The sequence below is a fragment of the Cetorhinus maximus genome, chromosome 1 (assembly GCF_964194155.1).
Source record: "Cetorhinus maximus chromosome 1, sCetMax3.hap1.1, whole genome shotgun sequence".
NCBI lineage: Eukaryota > Metazoa > Chordata > Chondrichthyes > Lamniformes > Cetorhinidae > Cetorhinus > Cetorhinus maximus.
Genome location: NC_135879.1, coordinates 141,411,512 through 141,427,783, shown reverse-complemented (window position 1 = coordinate 141,427,783; position 16,272 = coordinate 141,411,512). Strand labels below are relative to the sequence as shown.

The window sequence follows — 16,272 nt, the reverse complement described above, 5'->3', positions numbered from 1 at the left end:
AGCAGGTAGTGACATTCACACAGAGTTTTAATGAACGATAAATCATCCTGTGTGTCTGCATTGGCCTGCTGATCTGGTAAAAGCTTATGAATACAGAATCAATCCATACAAAGAGGCATAATTTACCTGAAATTTATGAACAATGTCAGGGCTCCAGCTAGAAACCAAGAAGAAAAAATTGGAAGTAATTGGATTTGTTTAGTGCTAACAGGTATTTGAAAAATGTGTTTGTTTGGTCATATCAGGTAAGCTTCATTCCTACTATTTAACATTTCCTGCACATGAAGCAACCAAAACGCACCCGGTCTGAAGTTCTTGCAGTGGCTTTCTTGGGAAGCTTTAGAAGAAGACTTATACAGGAACAGTCACAAAAATTTCTGAATGCAGTGCTGGGGTCAGGCTATTATGATTGGGACTCAGGTGGAAGGGTGTGTTTTGGGATGGAATGCAATGCCTTTACCCTTGCTGAAATGTGCAACTCGACATTCTGAAGTTGGAGGGCTGTCAGCTACTTGATATAAATTGGTGGGAATAACAGGCTTTTGCAGTGGGTGGTCAATGCATGGGCAACCAGGCTGATTCACAACAATCAAGACTATCAATTCCTGCTTTTCTACTTGGCAATGCTGTGGCAAATTTAAAAAGTTAATTAGCCATTTACACTCTCTTCTGTGCTTCAAATCCTCGTTTTCTTTGCCGCAAGTTTGAGAATTGAACTGTACAGTCGCATGCTGTGAGATACAGATGCTGTTGATGCTAAACGTCAAGCATCCACATCATCCATTTCAATATGATATATGCAAATACCACCATTTCTTCCAACAGCAGCTTTGACAGCATATTTTTAAAATCCTTATAGTCCACTCAATACTTTAATATTATATACAGAGCTTTTAATACGTCTTCTCTTGAGAAGTTCTGAATTAAATATGTGAGTGAGTTGTAGAAATTTTGTGCGGCTGTGTTAGAGTACTTAAACTACCATCACTTTCAACGTTGGCATTTACATTAGAGAAACAGAAATTTGCAGAACAGAGAAAGGCCATTCAGCTCATCATGTTCTTACCAACTCCGTGCTAAGGCAATTCAAAACTAATCTCAGTACCTTATATTTTTCCTGTCACTTTGTACCACCTTCTGCTTCAAATATTCATCAAATTTTCCCTTAAAAGAAGTAATGGTCTCTGCCTCAACCACTTCCTCTGGCAAAATATTGCATCTGCAACAAGAAATTTCTCCCATCTGTCTTGCTTTTTTAGTAATTTTAGAAAGATTGTTCTTTCATCATTAGGTCTTCCTAACTTTAAAAACTTCTTTCACATCTTCTCTTACCCTTTTCTGCTCCAGTGAAGATAGTCCTAGTATTTCAAGCTTCTCCTCATAATTATGGTTTCCCATCCCTGGCACTATCCTAATAAATTTGCGCTGTATACTCTCATAGACAAATTTTTGAGATATGTTGTCCTTCCAGGGTAACCTGAGGTAGACTGGGCACTTTTCAGGGCTGAAAGTGATTAGGCCCATTCATGAGTTTACGCAACATACAGCGTGAAATGATCTGATCAGGGTAGCAATTACCCCACAGGATGTCTTTGATGCGCCCTATTTCAGCATCAAGTTTGCATGGTGAGCATATGGCTTAGATTCTATTTATGAGGCTGTCGTTCAGGCCAGTCTTACAGCTTGTGGAACTGTAAGAGTCCAAACGTGTGTATTGACAGTGAAGGTAGACCGTGGTAGAGAACCCCCTGGCAGATTTTTAAACTAGTACGTCAAGGAAAGGAAGTTCATTTGACTACTCGATTTTAAAGGTGAATTTGAGTGCAGAATGGAGCCCATTAAGACTGCAAGGAAATTATTACAAGCAGCTGCAGATTTAAATATAGCTGACATTTTATCCACATATCAGAAATGTGCAACGGGTAAGAGGTTGGGGTATCATTCCAACGAAGACACATTTCTCATGGAACCCAACAAAGATGTTTAAGAGCTCGGCCTAGAGGGGATCCCATGGCAACACCATCTGTTTGGCCATACATGGTGTCATTAAAGCTGAACTCAACTGTGCAAGTTGCAAAAATTTGAGCAACAGTTGAAGCTGGCTGTTTCATGCAGCAACTATGCAGTAGCAACACAAGTGCTATTCGCCACTAACAGGATGCTGCTGTCAAGTCAAAAAGACGTTCTGCCTATCACACAAATATGTAATGTGGTGTATAAATTTCAGTGCCAGTGTGATGCTAGGTATGTAGGCCATACGTCCCAAAGACTGGAGGATTGTATCAAACAGCATGTCCCTTCCACTGTTTGCAACGGGTAAGGTACGGACCATACCCAACCAGTCTGTGCTTGCAAAACTCAAAACGCAGTGTCCAACATTAGATGTGATTCCACGATTGGGCAACATATGCTAAATAATCTTCAGTGTGCTAAGAATTATGCTGACAATCAATTTAAGATTGTCAGTCGGGCTCACGGTGTTGTGTATTTGCATGTACCGGAAGCTACAGGGCCCTGCTCTTTGGAGACAGAAAAAACATGTTCACACATTGCGCCTCTTTCAGTTAAACAAAATAAGTGACAGCCATTCGCTGGTTCATTCCTCAGGGAAATGTATTGACCAATCAGAGTTAAGCTGCCTGGTTTAAATTTCAAACAATGCTTGTCAGCTAACTGTCAGTCATCATCAACTGGTGCATTCCCCATGGAAATGCCTCTACCAATCAGAGTTCACTTGTCAACCAATCTCATACAATTCTTCTCTCTTCTCATACAATATAAATATGTTGTTTCCCCTGACATCGGTACTTTGTTGTGAATTGTCCTGACGAGTACAAGTCGAAAAGCTTTGACAAAAAATGTTGTCTTTTTTCAGCAATACTCAAGTTCTGTACTACCAAAACAACTACTCATAGACTTTAATTACCTTACAAAAGGAGGCACCCAAAACTGCAGAGCACTCTTTGTGCCCGAATGAATGTTTTATATAAATACATCATTACTTCTTTATGCCTCTATTTATAATAACCAGAATATCTTCAATCTTTTCAGTGGCTGCCCTCATATTTTCAGGGAATTATGACTGGAACCTCTAGACCTCTATTTATCCATGCTATAAAGTGCCCTGTTATTGATCCTATTCATCCATTTCTTATTTTGTTTTCCCAAAATATATTGCCTCACATTATTATTCACGTTAAATTGCATATGCTATTTTCCTAAGCATGCTTCTAACATGCCCATATTTTCCTTTCTTGTCATCGACAATCTTCAAAATTGTGGGTCTTATAAGCAAGCTTAAATCATCTGTAAATACTGAGGGTGAAAGTGGGCTAGCACTGACTCATGGGGTATGCCACTTCTAATCCTTCTCCAATTCAAGCAAAATCCATTGACCCTAACATTTTGGTTCCTGTCTGTCAACCAATTTTCTATCTATGCTACTACATTTTCTCCACTTTGTAACAAGTCTTTTGTGAGATACCTTATTCAACACCACCTGAAAGCTCATTCACATTTCACCTAGTACAAATGTTATACTCAAATCTAGAACCAGTTTAGAATTTTAGAGTTCAGTCTTATCTAAGCTGATTATTAGATTTTTAAGCCACTTGTTAATTTGGGGCTACACTTTCCCTTGGTGTTTGACCAGTGTTTGTATTTACAAGGTTTCAACAAAGCTGTCCAAAAACTACCAAAGAGCAGTAAAAGCCTCTTCTAAGAAATACCGTATTAAAGCATTTTGTGTCAAACAAGGGAACTATTTTAAAAGTAAGTAGTACTTGTATTTCATAAAGTTGTTGTGTAGGTAGATTTTTGGTTAGGTACTGTTGTAATTCATAATTAGCTTTATCGAAAAGTGTTCGTTTTTAGCTAATTTAATCGAGAGTATGTTTACATCAAAATATTCAAAAACCATCTTTCAAGCAATATAGGTTTCCCTTGATATATAACAGAAAAATACTCAGCTGGTCAGGCTGTAACTGAAGAAGTTACATAAGAGAAAAAGTTAATATTTCAGGTCTCTGACTTTCCATCAGGACTTGAAAATGTTAGAGGTGTATCAGGTTTTAAATAAGTACCAACAGAAGGCAAAGTGAGGAAGAGAGGAAAAATAAAAGGAAAGGTCTCCAATAATGTGCAAGGCAGAAGCGACTAAATAACAAAAGAAATGATAGTACAAGGCAAAAGGGGCTAGTAAAGGGACATGTCCCTCCTACATGTCTAGCTTTTCCTTAAATGCACTTGTGTTATTTCTCTCTATTCCTTGTGGTAGCAAGCACCAGGTCTTTACCACTCTTTGGGTGAAGATATTTCTCCTGAATTCCCTATTGATTTATTTGTGGTTATCTTTAAATTATGACATCTAGTTCTGGGCTCCCCCACAAGGAAAAATGTTCTCTATGTCTATCAAACACGTTTCAATACAGTATTTTAAAAGAAAAAGAAGAATACCTGGAAAAACTCAGCAGGTCTGGCAGCATCTGCGGAGAGGAACACAGTCAATGTTTCGAGTCCGTATGACTCTTCAACAGAACTAACTAAAAATAGAAAAGAGGTGAAATATAAGCTGGTTTAAGGGGTGGGTGGGACAGGTAGAGCTGGATAGAGGGCCAGTGATAGGTGGAGATAGCCAAAAGATGTCATAGAAAAAAGGACAAAGAGGTGTTGAAGGTGGTGATATTATCTAAGGAATGTGCTAATTAAGGGTAGAAAGCAGAACAAGCAAGGTACAGATAGCCCTGGTGGGGGTGGGGTGAAGGGAAGGGGTCGAAATAGGCTAAAAGGTAGAGATAAAACAATGGATGGAAATACATTTAAAAATAATGGAATAGGTGGGAAAAGAAAAATCTATATAAATTATTGGAAAAAGGAGGGGGGGGGATCGGAAAGGGGGGGGCGATGGAGGAGAGAGTTAATGATCTAAGATTGTTGAACTCAATATTCTGTCCGGAAGGCTGTAAAGTGCCTAGTCGGAAGATGAGGTGCTGTTCCTCCAGTTAGTGTTGAGCTTCATTGGAACAATGCAGCAGGCCAAGGAGGGACATGTGGGCATGAGAACAGGGTGGAGTGTTAAAATGGCAAGCGACAGGGATGTCTGGGTCATGCTTGCGGACAGACCGAAGGTGTTCTGCAAAGCGGTCACCCAGTCTGTATTTGGTCTCTCCAATGTAGAGGAAACTGCATTGGGAGCAACGAATGCAGTAGACTAAATTGAGGGAAGTGCAAGTGAAATGCTGCTTCACTTGAAAGGAGTGTTTGGGCCCTTGGACGATGAGGAGAGGGGAAGTAAAGGGGCAGGTGTTGCACCTTCTGTGGTTGCATGGGAAGGTGCCGTGGGAGGGGGTTGAGGTGCAGGGGGTGATGGAGGAGTGGACCAGGGTGTCACGGTGGGAACGATCCCTATGGAATGCCGCCGGGGGGAGTGAAGGGAAGATGTGTTTGGTGGTGGCATCATGCTGGGGTTGGCGGAAATGGCGGAGTATGATCCTTTGAATGCGGAGGCTGGTGGGGTGATAAGTGAGGACAAGGGGGACCCTATCATGTTTCTGGGAGGGAGAGGAAGGTGTGTGGGCGGATGCATGGGAGATGGGCCGGACACAGTCGAGGGCCCTGTCAACCACCATGGGTGGAAAACCTCGGTTAAGGAAGAAGGAAGACATGTCAGAGGAACTGTTTTTGAAAGTGGCATCATCAGAACAGATGCGATGGAGGCGAAGGAACTGAGAGAATGGGATGGAGCCCTTACAGGAAGCGGGGTGTGAGGAGCTGTAGTCGAGGTAGCTGGAGGAGTCGTTAGGATTGTAATGAATATTGGTGGACAGTCTATCACCAGAAATTGAGACGGAGAGGTCAAGGAAGGGAAGGCAAGTGTCAGAGATGGACCATGTGAAAATGATGGAGGGGTGGAAATTGGAAGCAAAATTAATAAATTTTTCCAGGTCCACACGAGAGCATGAAGCAGCACCGAAGCAATCATCGATGTACCGGAGAAAGAGTTATGGGAGGGGGCCGGAGTAGGACTGGAACAAGGAATGTTCCATAAACCCCATAAAGAGACTGGGGCCCATGTAGGTACCCATAGCCACACCTTTTATTTGGAGGAAGTGAGAGGAGTTTAAGAAGAAATTGTTCAGTGTGAGAACAAGTTCAGCCAGACGGAGGAGAGTAGTGATGGATGGGGATTGTTCGGGTCTCTGTTCGAGGAAGAAGCAGAGAGCCATCAGACCATCCCGGTGGGGGATTGGACGTCCATGGTGAAGAGGAGGCGGTTGGGGCCAGGGAACTGGAAATTGTTGATATGATGTAGGGTGTCAGAGGAATCACAGATGTAGGTGGGAAGGGACTGGACAAGGGGAGAGAGAATGGAGTCAAGATAGCAAGAAATGAGTTCCGTGGGGCAGGAACAGGCTGACACGATCGGTCTGCCGGGACAGTCCTGTTGGTGGATTTTGGGTAGGAGGTAGAAGCGGACCGTCCGAGGTTGGGAGACTATGAGGTTGGAAGCTGTGGAGGGAAGATCTCCAGAGGAGATGAGGTCAGTAACAGTCCTGGAAACAGTGGCTTGATGTTCAGTGGTGGGGTCATGGTCCAGGGGGAGGCAGGAGGAAGTGTCTGCGAGTTGACGCTCAGCCTCTGCGAGGTAGAGGTCAGTGCGCCAGACAACAACAGCACCACCCTTGTCAGCAGGTTTGATGACAATGTCAGGGTTGGACCTGAGAGAACGGAGTGCAGCAAGTTCAGGGAGAGACAGGTTAGAGTGGGTGAGAGGAGCAGAGAAATTGAGACGACTAATGTCACGCTGACAGTTCTCAATGAAAAGATCAAGAGAAGGTAAGAATCCAGGTGGAGGGAGAACATTGGAGGTGGGTAAAAGGATCAGTTGAACGGGGAGCGGACTCCTGCCCAAAGAAGTGAGCACGGAGACGAAGGCGGCAGAAGAAGGGTTCAGCATCGTGCCGAGCCTGAAATTCATTGAGATGAGGGCGCAAGGGTATGAAACTAAGTGCTTTGCTGAGCAGTATTTTAAAAGATTCTGTCGGTCACCCCTCAGCTTTCTCTTACCAAAAAAAAAAGTGCCCCAGCTATCCTGGCTTTCCTGATAAGCACATCCTCTCAGTCCTGATATCATTGTGTGAATCTTTTATTGCACCTTAAACCAATGCCTCTATATCTCTTATAACATGGAGACCAGAACTGTCCATAGTAATTCAAGTGGGGTGTAACCAAATGCGATACAAGATTAACATAACTTCTTTGATTTTCAGTTCTATCCCTGAATCTCGTGCTTGGTTTGTACTTTTTATGGTCTTACTGACCTGTGTTGCCACTTTATGATTTGTGTTTCAGTCCCCCTAGACCCCTTTGCTCCTCTATTCTATTCAGACTCATTATCCAAGCAGAGTATGGCCTCTTTACACTTCTGTCAAAATGCACCACTTATAGAATCATAGAATGGTTACAACACAGAAGGAGGCAATTTAGCTCTTGCCAGTCCTTGCACTCGTTACCTCAGCATCGCAGAAATGTTGCAGCACGGAAAGAGGCCATTCGCCCTCCATGCCTGTGCAGGCGGCTCTGAAAGAGCAATTCACCTAGTGCCACTCCCTACCTTTACCTTGTAGCCCTCCAAAGTTTTCCTTATCCGATAATTATCCAGTTGCCTTTTGAAAGCCTCAGCAGACCCCGTCTCCACCACACTCTCAGGCAGTGCATTCCAAACCTTAACCATTCACTGCATGAAATTGTTTGTCGCCATGTCGCTTTTGCTTCTTTTACCAATTACTTCAAATCTGTGCCCCCTCATTCTCAATCCTTTCACGAGTAGGAACAGCTTCTCCCCATCTACTCTGTCCCGATCCCTCATGATTTTTAATACCTCTATCAAATCTCCTTTCAGCTGCCTTTTCTCCAAGGAAAACAGTCCCAACTTCTCCAATCTATCTTCATAATGAAGGTTCTCATCCCTGGAACCATTCTTGTGAATCTTTTCTGCACTCTGTCTGATGCCTTCACATGCTTCCTAAAATGCGGTGCCCAAAACTAGACGCAATACTCCAGCTGAGGCTGGACTAGTGTCTTATACAAATTCAACATAACCTCCTTGCTCTTATACTCTATGCCCCAATGAATAAAGCCTATGATACTGTATGCTTTCTTAACCGCTCTTTCAACCTTTCCTGCCATCTTCAGTGACTTATGCACCAAGGTCCCTCTGCTCCTGTACCTGCTTTAGAATTGTGCTCTTTATTTTATATTATCTCTACATGTTCTTCCTACCAAAATGAATCACTTCACATTTCTCCAAGTTGAACTTCATCTGCCATCTGTCTGCCCATTCCACCAACTTATCTATGTCCTGCTCATTGTTCACTGTGCTTCCAAGTTTCGTATCATCCACAAACTTTGAAATTGTGCCCTGTACACCAAGATACAGGTCTTTAATATATCTATGTATTAGGAAAAGCAAGAATCCCAACACTGACCCCGGGGAACTCCACGACAAACTTTCCTCCAGCCTGAAAAAGATCCATTTGCACTACTCTGTTTCCTGTCACTCAGTTAATTCCTTATCCAAGTTGCTGTTGTCCCTTTTATTCCGTGAGCTATAACCTTTCTCACAAGCCTGTTGCGCAGCACTGTATCATGCTCCTTTTGGAAGTTCATGTAAACCACATCAACTGTATTATCCTCATCAATCCTCTCTGTTACCTTTTCAAAAAACTCCAGTGAGTTAGTTGAACACGATTTTCCCTTAAGAAATCCATTTTCTTTAGTTAACCCCATTTGTCCGTTAATTTTGTCCCAAATTATTGTTTCTAGGAGTTTTCCCACCACTTAAGTTAAACTGACTGACCTGGAGTTGCAGGGCTTATCTTTACACCCTTTTTTGAACAAGGGTGTAACTTTGCAATTCTCCAGTCCTCTGGCATCACTCCTGAGTCTAAGGAAGACTGAAAAATTATGGCCAGTGCCTCCGCAATTTCCACTCTCACTAACCTCTATCCTTGAATTCATCTCATCTGGTCCTGGTGCCATATCTGCTTAAGTAAAGACAGCCTATCCAATACCACCTCCTTTTCAATTATAACCCCTTCTAGTGTCTGAATTACCTTTTCCTTCACCATGGACTGGAGCGCTTCTTCCTTGGTAAGCATAGATGCATTGTATTCACTTAATACCTCAGTCATGCCCTTGCCTCCATGCTTAAATCCCTTTTTGGTCCCTAATGAGCCCTGCTCCTCCTCTTACCACCCTTTTATTATTTATATGCTGATAGAAGACTTTGGGATTCCCTTTTATGTTAGCTGGCAGCCTCTTTTCATACTCTCTCTTTGCTTCTCTTATTTGGTTTTTCACCTACCCTCTGAAACTTCTGTATTCAGCCTGGTTCTCAGTTGTATTTTCTACATGACACCTGCCATTAGCATACTTTTCCTTCTTCACCTTAATCTCTCACCCCTTTGTCATTCAGAGAGCTCTGCCTTGTTTGTCCTCCCTTTCCCTTTTCCCTTTGAAGAGAATATCCCTCGACTGCACCCAAACTATCTCTTCTCTGAAAGTACCCATTGTTCAGCTACTGCTTTACCTACCAATCTTTGACTCCAATTTATTCGGCCAGATCCGTTCTTACCCCATTTCACCCGGTTAATTATTCTTACCCTGGATTGTTCTTTGTGCTTTTCCATAGTCGGCCTAAACCTTGATATAATTATCACTTTCCCCCTAAATGTTGTCTTGCTGACACCTGAACCACTTGTCCCACCTCATTCTCAAGAATCTCATCTAGCAATACCTACATTCTCATTGGACTAGAAGCATACTGTTGTAGAAAATGTTCCTGAACACACACTGGGAACTCTTCCCCTTCATTGCCCTTTACACTGCTACTAACCCAGTCTATATTTGGATAATTAAGTCCATCATTATAACTACCCTATAGTTTTTGCACCTGTCTGTAATTTCCTTGCAATTTGTTCTTCTACATCCTTCCCATTAGTTGATGGCCGACGACTACACCGAGCAATGTAATTGCATCTTTTTTGTTCCTTAGCCCTGTAGCCCTTCATTTTTTCTTGAGCATCGCTGAAAATATATCGTATCAAACAGCATGTGTCTTCCACTGTTCGCAACAGGCAAGGTACAGACCATACCCAAGCAGGTCGTGCTTTCAAAACTCAAAACACAGTGTCCAATGTTAGATGTGATTCCGCACTTGGACAACATTTGCTAAATAATCTTCAGTATGCTAAAAAATTATGCCGACAACCAATTTAAGATTATCAGTCAGGCTCACGGTGTTGTGCATTTACTTGTACTGGAAGCTACATTTATTAATACACAGGGCCATGTTCTTTGGAGACTGAACATGCACACACATTGCGCCTGTTTCAGTTAAACAAAATAAGTCACAGCCATTCACTAGTTCATTCCTCAGGGAAATGTCTTGACCAATCAGAGTCAAGCTGTCTGGTTTAAATTTCAAACAATGCTTGACAGTTAACTGACAGTGACCATTAACAGGTGCATTCTCCATGGCAATGTCTCTACCAATCAGAGCCCACTTTCCAACCAATCAGCACTCTCTTCTCATACAGTATAAAGTTGTTTCTTCCTCTGGCATTGGTATTCTTGTGATTGTCCTGATGAGTGCAAGATGAAAAGCTTTGACAAAATGTCTTTTTTCAGCAATACTCAAGTTTTGTACTACCAAATGACAATTTTTTTTCTCTTCAGGTGTTTATTGAATTCCCTTTTGAATGACATTATTGAATCTGTTTCTACCTCGCACTCAGGCAGTGCATTCTAGATCCTAACCACTTGCTGCATAAAAGGTTTTTCCTCATGTTGCCTTTGGTTCTTTTGCCAATAACCTTAAATCTATGCCCTGTTTCTCAACACTTCCACCAATGGGTATAATTTCCCTCTATCTACTCTTTCTAGACCCCTCATGATTTTGAACAGCTCTATCAAATCTCTTGCCTAACTTCACTTCTCGAAGGAGACAACCCCAATCTATCCAATCTATAGTTTCTCCAATCTATCCAAGTGACTGAAGTCCCTTATCCCTGCAACCATTCGCATAAATCTTTTTTACACTCTCCCTAAACCCTTCACATACTTCCTAAAATGCGGTGTCCAGAATTGTACACAATTGTCCAGTTGAGGCAGAGCCAGTATTTTTTAAAGATTCCTTATAATTTCCTTGCTTTTGTGCTGTATGCCTCTATTTATAAAGCCCAGAATCACAAATGCCTTTTTACACTTTCTCACCCTGCCCTGCCACATTTAATGATTCGTGCGCATATACCTCCAGGTCTCTCTTCCTGCACCCCATTTAGAATTGTACCCTTTAGTTTACATTTCCTCTTTTCATTCTTCCTATACCAAAATGCACTTTTATAAAAGTTCCCAACACTGCCAAGTTTTATGACACCTGCAAATTTTGAAGCTTTGCCTTGTATACCCAAGTCTAAGTTGTTAATATATATCAAGGAAATCAGTGGTCCTAATACCAACCCTTGGGGAAACCCCACTGTATACCTGTCTCCAGGCTAAAGAACTATTCCCCACTACCTTTTCCTGTCACTCTGCCAACCATGTATCCATGCTGCCACTGTCCCTTTCATTCCATCAGCTTCAACTGGCAAGCTTATTACGTGGCACCTTCTGAAATGGCTTTTGAATGTTCATACAGACTACGTCAAATGCAATACACTCATCAATCCTCTCCATTTCCTCATCAGAAAACTCAATCAAGTTAGTTAGATATGATTTGCCTATTACAAATCCCTGCTGAGTTTTTAAAATTAATCTTCACTTGTCTACAGACAGAATTTTCATGATATGGGGGTGATACCAGAGGCGGGCGGGCACGTAATTTTGTGCCGCTGGCCTGTGTGCCAGCAGCATCTGCTCCCAGACATTTTCCCAGAGGTGAGATCGGGGCAGAAGGTCTACCAACCCACCAGAGGCAGGCACCTAATTAATGTGTTAAAAGCCAACTAAAGCCAATTATTAGAGGCCAATTAAAATTTTGCAGTAGGCTTGCAGCAATTGAAGCAGGCCAGTTGCCTGGAGGTGGTGTTCCAGCACCAGACCTGGGTGGGGTTAGTGCTCCAAGCAGACTCTGACCCACCTCTCCTGTCAGCCTGGCTATAGCTACAGGCTGCCCTGTGGAGGAGTTCCTCCTCCACAATGATAGCCTGGCAGCTGTGGCCATTTTTTAGTTTACATTTTTCAGAGTTGTTCAGAGAGCAGCTCAAGGTGGAGGCAGCCTCTCTCTCCATTACCTGCAATAGCAGGCTGCAGCTCCTTCTGTGCGGAGACCTCCTATTGGCTCTCTACCTTCGAGAGCTTGCCTGCTGTCCTTACTTGGTGTTATGACCGATGTGGTTGGTAAAGCGGAGTTATTTAAAATTCCCAGAAGGAAACTTTATATAACTGTCATAACCTATAATTTAAGAGTTATGTTTGAGATGTGACTCTAAATTCAGGAATCAGACCACCTGTTCTCGAGGTTTTACATTAAACTAAATGAAACATTTTAGTAGTTTACACAGGTTAAAATATATGTACACATGACTACAAATTACTACTATCATGACTTTTAAACAAATTCCCAAACTAATCTCCATTAAGGCAACAGCAACCCATAGACTTAACCAAACAACAGGCAAAGCATTTTCACCTTACAAATTCAAAATGAGGTTCTTTTCACTGTGGAGCCAGTTGGAGGCTTACAGCCGCCTTTTGATCTTACATTGCCTCTGCCCTGCACACCCAAAAACTACTGAAGTTATACCTACCACCACAGATTGAATTCAAATTCTCATTGTTTCACCAGTCTCTTTGAACTTTACCTTTTAACATTGAAACCCCATTCATTGTACCAAATTTTATTGGTATTATAAACATATTGCTTGGTAGCTGCTAGAAAGGCATCAAGTTTTCACCCCACTTCTTGAATGTTCTATTCAGAAAATGCAAATACACTCTACCTCTCTATTTACATCTCAAACTAGTACATATCAAACCACCCAGACTAGCTGACTTTATTTACATCTCAAACTAGTACATATCAAACCACCCAGACTAGCTGACTTTAATCTAATTAAGACACACCCGCAGACTAAACCTCTATTTTAAAAGAAAAATATTTTCCAAAATATTATATACATTAATAGCTTCATGACACTTGGATGATGATGCGCCCTCTGCCAATTGGACAATTCAAGGAAAATCACTTGCAGACAATGTTCCTGACATAGTGCATATAGGTCAGGACCTCCATTTGACCTCAACACCTGACCCAAAATGCAAAATCCTACCCTAAGTGACTGTTAATTTTGTGCCACCACTGAGATTGAACTGACTTGGCCTGGATTTGCTGGGTTTATCCTTTCACCCTTTTTTGAACAATTCTCCAGGCCTCTGGTACTATCCCATATCTAAGGCGGAAGATTGGCTATGTCTTGTACTCTGCAATGTCCAACTTTACTTCCCTCAACATCCTCAAAAACATCCCATCTGGTCCTGGTGACTTACCAATTTTATGTATCACCAACCTTTCCAATAGTAGTTGTTCTTCAATTTTTAGCCTGTCCAGTATGTCATTTACCCCCTCATTCACTATTCTCCAGCAGCATCTTCCTTGGTAAAGATATTTTAGCACCTTTGCCATGCCCTTTGCCTCTGTGAATAAATCTCCTCATAATTAAAATTCATTTGCCAATTAGACTCCCATTTTGCAAAATTAAGATTGTCTTGGATTTTGTAATATTCTCCTTGCCTATTAATTAGACGTCCCAATTTGGTGTCATCCACAGATTTTCATATTAAACTTCTGATTCATAAGTCCAAATCAATAATGCAAATTGTTAACAACAGTGCTCCCCACACAAATCCCCATAGAGCACCTTATGCCAATCTGAGCATTTATTGTTAACCCCTGCTCTTTTTTTGTTAACAGCTTGTTCAGTTGCTATCCTCTGACTGTAGTCACGAGTCTACTATGCGTTGCCTTATCAAAGGCCTTTTGAAAATCCAAATATATTTATGTCTACTGCATTACCCTTGTCGCTTTTTCAAAGAATTTAGTAAGGTTGGTCAAGCTTGACCTTCGCTTTTGAAATCCATACTTAGCACTCTTGATTATAATTTCAATTGCCAGATGTTTTTCTATTACATCTTGAGTAAAGATTCCATTCCCTTTCCTACCACTGACATTAAGGTAACTGGTCAGTTCCTGGGTCTTGATCTATCACCTTTTCTAAATTTAGGAATAACTGGCAGATAACTATTTCCATTCTAATAAATTGTTTTATATAAAAATGCAATAGTGTCTCTGCTATCTCCTCCATAACTTGTTTTAATATTGTGCGTGCAATCCATCTGGGTTTCTCTTCCAAGTTTAGAGTTTATCAATTATCTCCCCATTTTCTTTCTAAAATGTCCTTGTATCTTTTTTGATATCTTCCTTGAATGGCAAGGCTACCTTGTTAGTCTCCCTGGTTAGGCAAAATAACTATTCAATGTTTATGCCATTTTACTGTCATTACCAGTTTATCTAGTGTGTCCTTTATTACCCCTACCCTATTTTTTTTGTTTATTCATGTGTCTATAGAATATTTTACTGCTCCTTTTTATATTCCTTGATAATTTAACTTTTTTCTTTCCTAATGGTTTTGTGACTTCCTTCCTGACTGCTTTGTATTCCATTATGTTATCTTTTACTTTATAGTCTCTGTGCTTAATGAATGCCTTTTTTGGTTTCAGTTTTAGACTTATCTCTTTATTCATCCATGGTGTGTCATTATTGGCAAGTTTGTTCCTGGTTTTTAGCAGAATATATTTCTCCTGAACTCTTGACAACCATTTTAAGTATTTCCTACTGCTATTTTCTCCTTTGTCGACTTTTCTTCCTTAGTTTCATTCTCATCACCTCAAAATGTGGTTTATTTTCCCCAGCTATTACTTTGGTCTTTGCCTTATTTATATTTGACTCACCAGTCATTATTTTAAACCGTATGTTATGATAGCTATTGCATTGATTATTCTTGCTTCTCTTAATTGATATGGTTCATTTAGTTATATATTAGTGATTTTTCTCTTGTTGGGCTTCTTATGTACTGGTAAGATAGGAATTCTGAATATACTGAAAACTCCATTCCCCTTTCCCTTCCTCTTCACACCAGTTTATTTGGGCCAATGTGAAGTCTCCCTTGGTTTTTATTCTATATGAACCACTCAACACTTTACCTGAAAAGTATAATTTGGTTCGAGTAACTAAGAGAAGCAAGAATAATCAATGCAATAGCTATCATAACAAAGTTTAAAATAAGGATTGAGAAAAATATAAATAAAACAAAGACCAAAGTAATAGCTGGGGAAAATAAACCAGATTTTGAGGTGATGAGAATGAAGCTAAGGAAGAAAAGTTGACAAAGGAAAAAATAGCAGTAAGAAATATTTAAAACGGTCAACTCCACTGAGTGAGACTATACAAGGGGCCCAAGTCTGGGTGTTTTCCATTACAATTCTGAGAGATATTAACCATAATCCCCTGCATTTACCAATGCATTCATGAGGGAGGATAAAGGCTACATCATTGTTATACCACAAATTCAATTAATAAAGAAATGCCATTTGATACAGGCTGTAGACTGACAGAACCTCAATGAAGTTCTCTATAGGGCTAAGCGCAGAACTCAACATATATAAACACAGCATAGCATTTTGCCAGACTTGAGCGATGTCACATATATGCACTTCGTCAGTCTGGTGACAGTGTCAATATTCACACGGTTTATTTATTATTGCATTGTTTTCATTCAGCAAGTGACTGACTAAAATGTCAAGTTATCCATTTTTTTTAAATTGCTTCATAACTGTCCATTAAATTTTAGTAAAATTACATTAAAGATTGCTCGTTCCTTGGATTAAAAATTGGATTATTAACATCAAGAATGAAATGAACATGACTGCTCCCAGCACCTCTTGTATTTCTCTGTAAGATACTTTGTAACAAATAAGTTTGTAGCTTTGTTTCATGTGTGAATTATTTCAGTTTAATGTTATTTCTACTAGTGATTCCATGCAAATCATGCTCATCCTGCAGTTTATTATTGAAGCTTATCTCACTCTGGTTTCTGTCAGCTAATGACTTCACACTCCCAGCAATTGGCTTGCTAGGCCACTTCAGAGGTTAATAAGAGTCAGGCACATGTTTGTGCGACTAGAGTTAGACATAGGCCAGTCTAAGTGACATCA

At 40.8% G+C, this 16,272-nt stretch overlaps 1 protein-coding gene across 11 annotated transcripts in view; it reads left to right on the top strand.

Moving 5' to 3' along the window:
- Nucleotides 1-16,272, top strand: part of fryl (furry homolog, like) — a 594,162-nt gene that overhangs the window by 553,557 nt on the left and 24,333 nt on the right. The window lies entirely within an intron of this gene.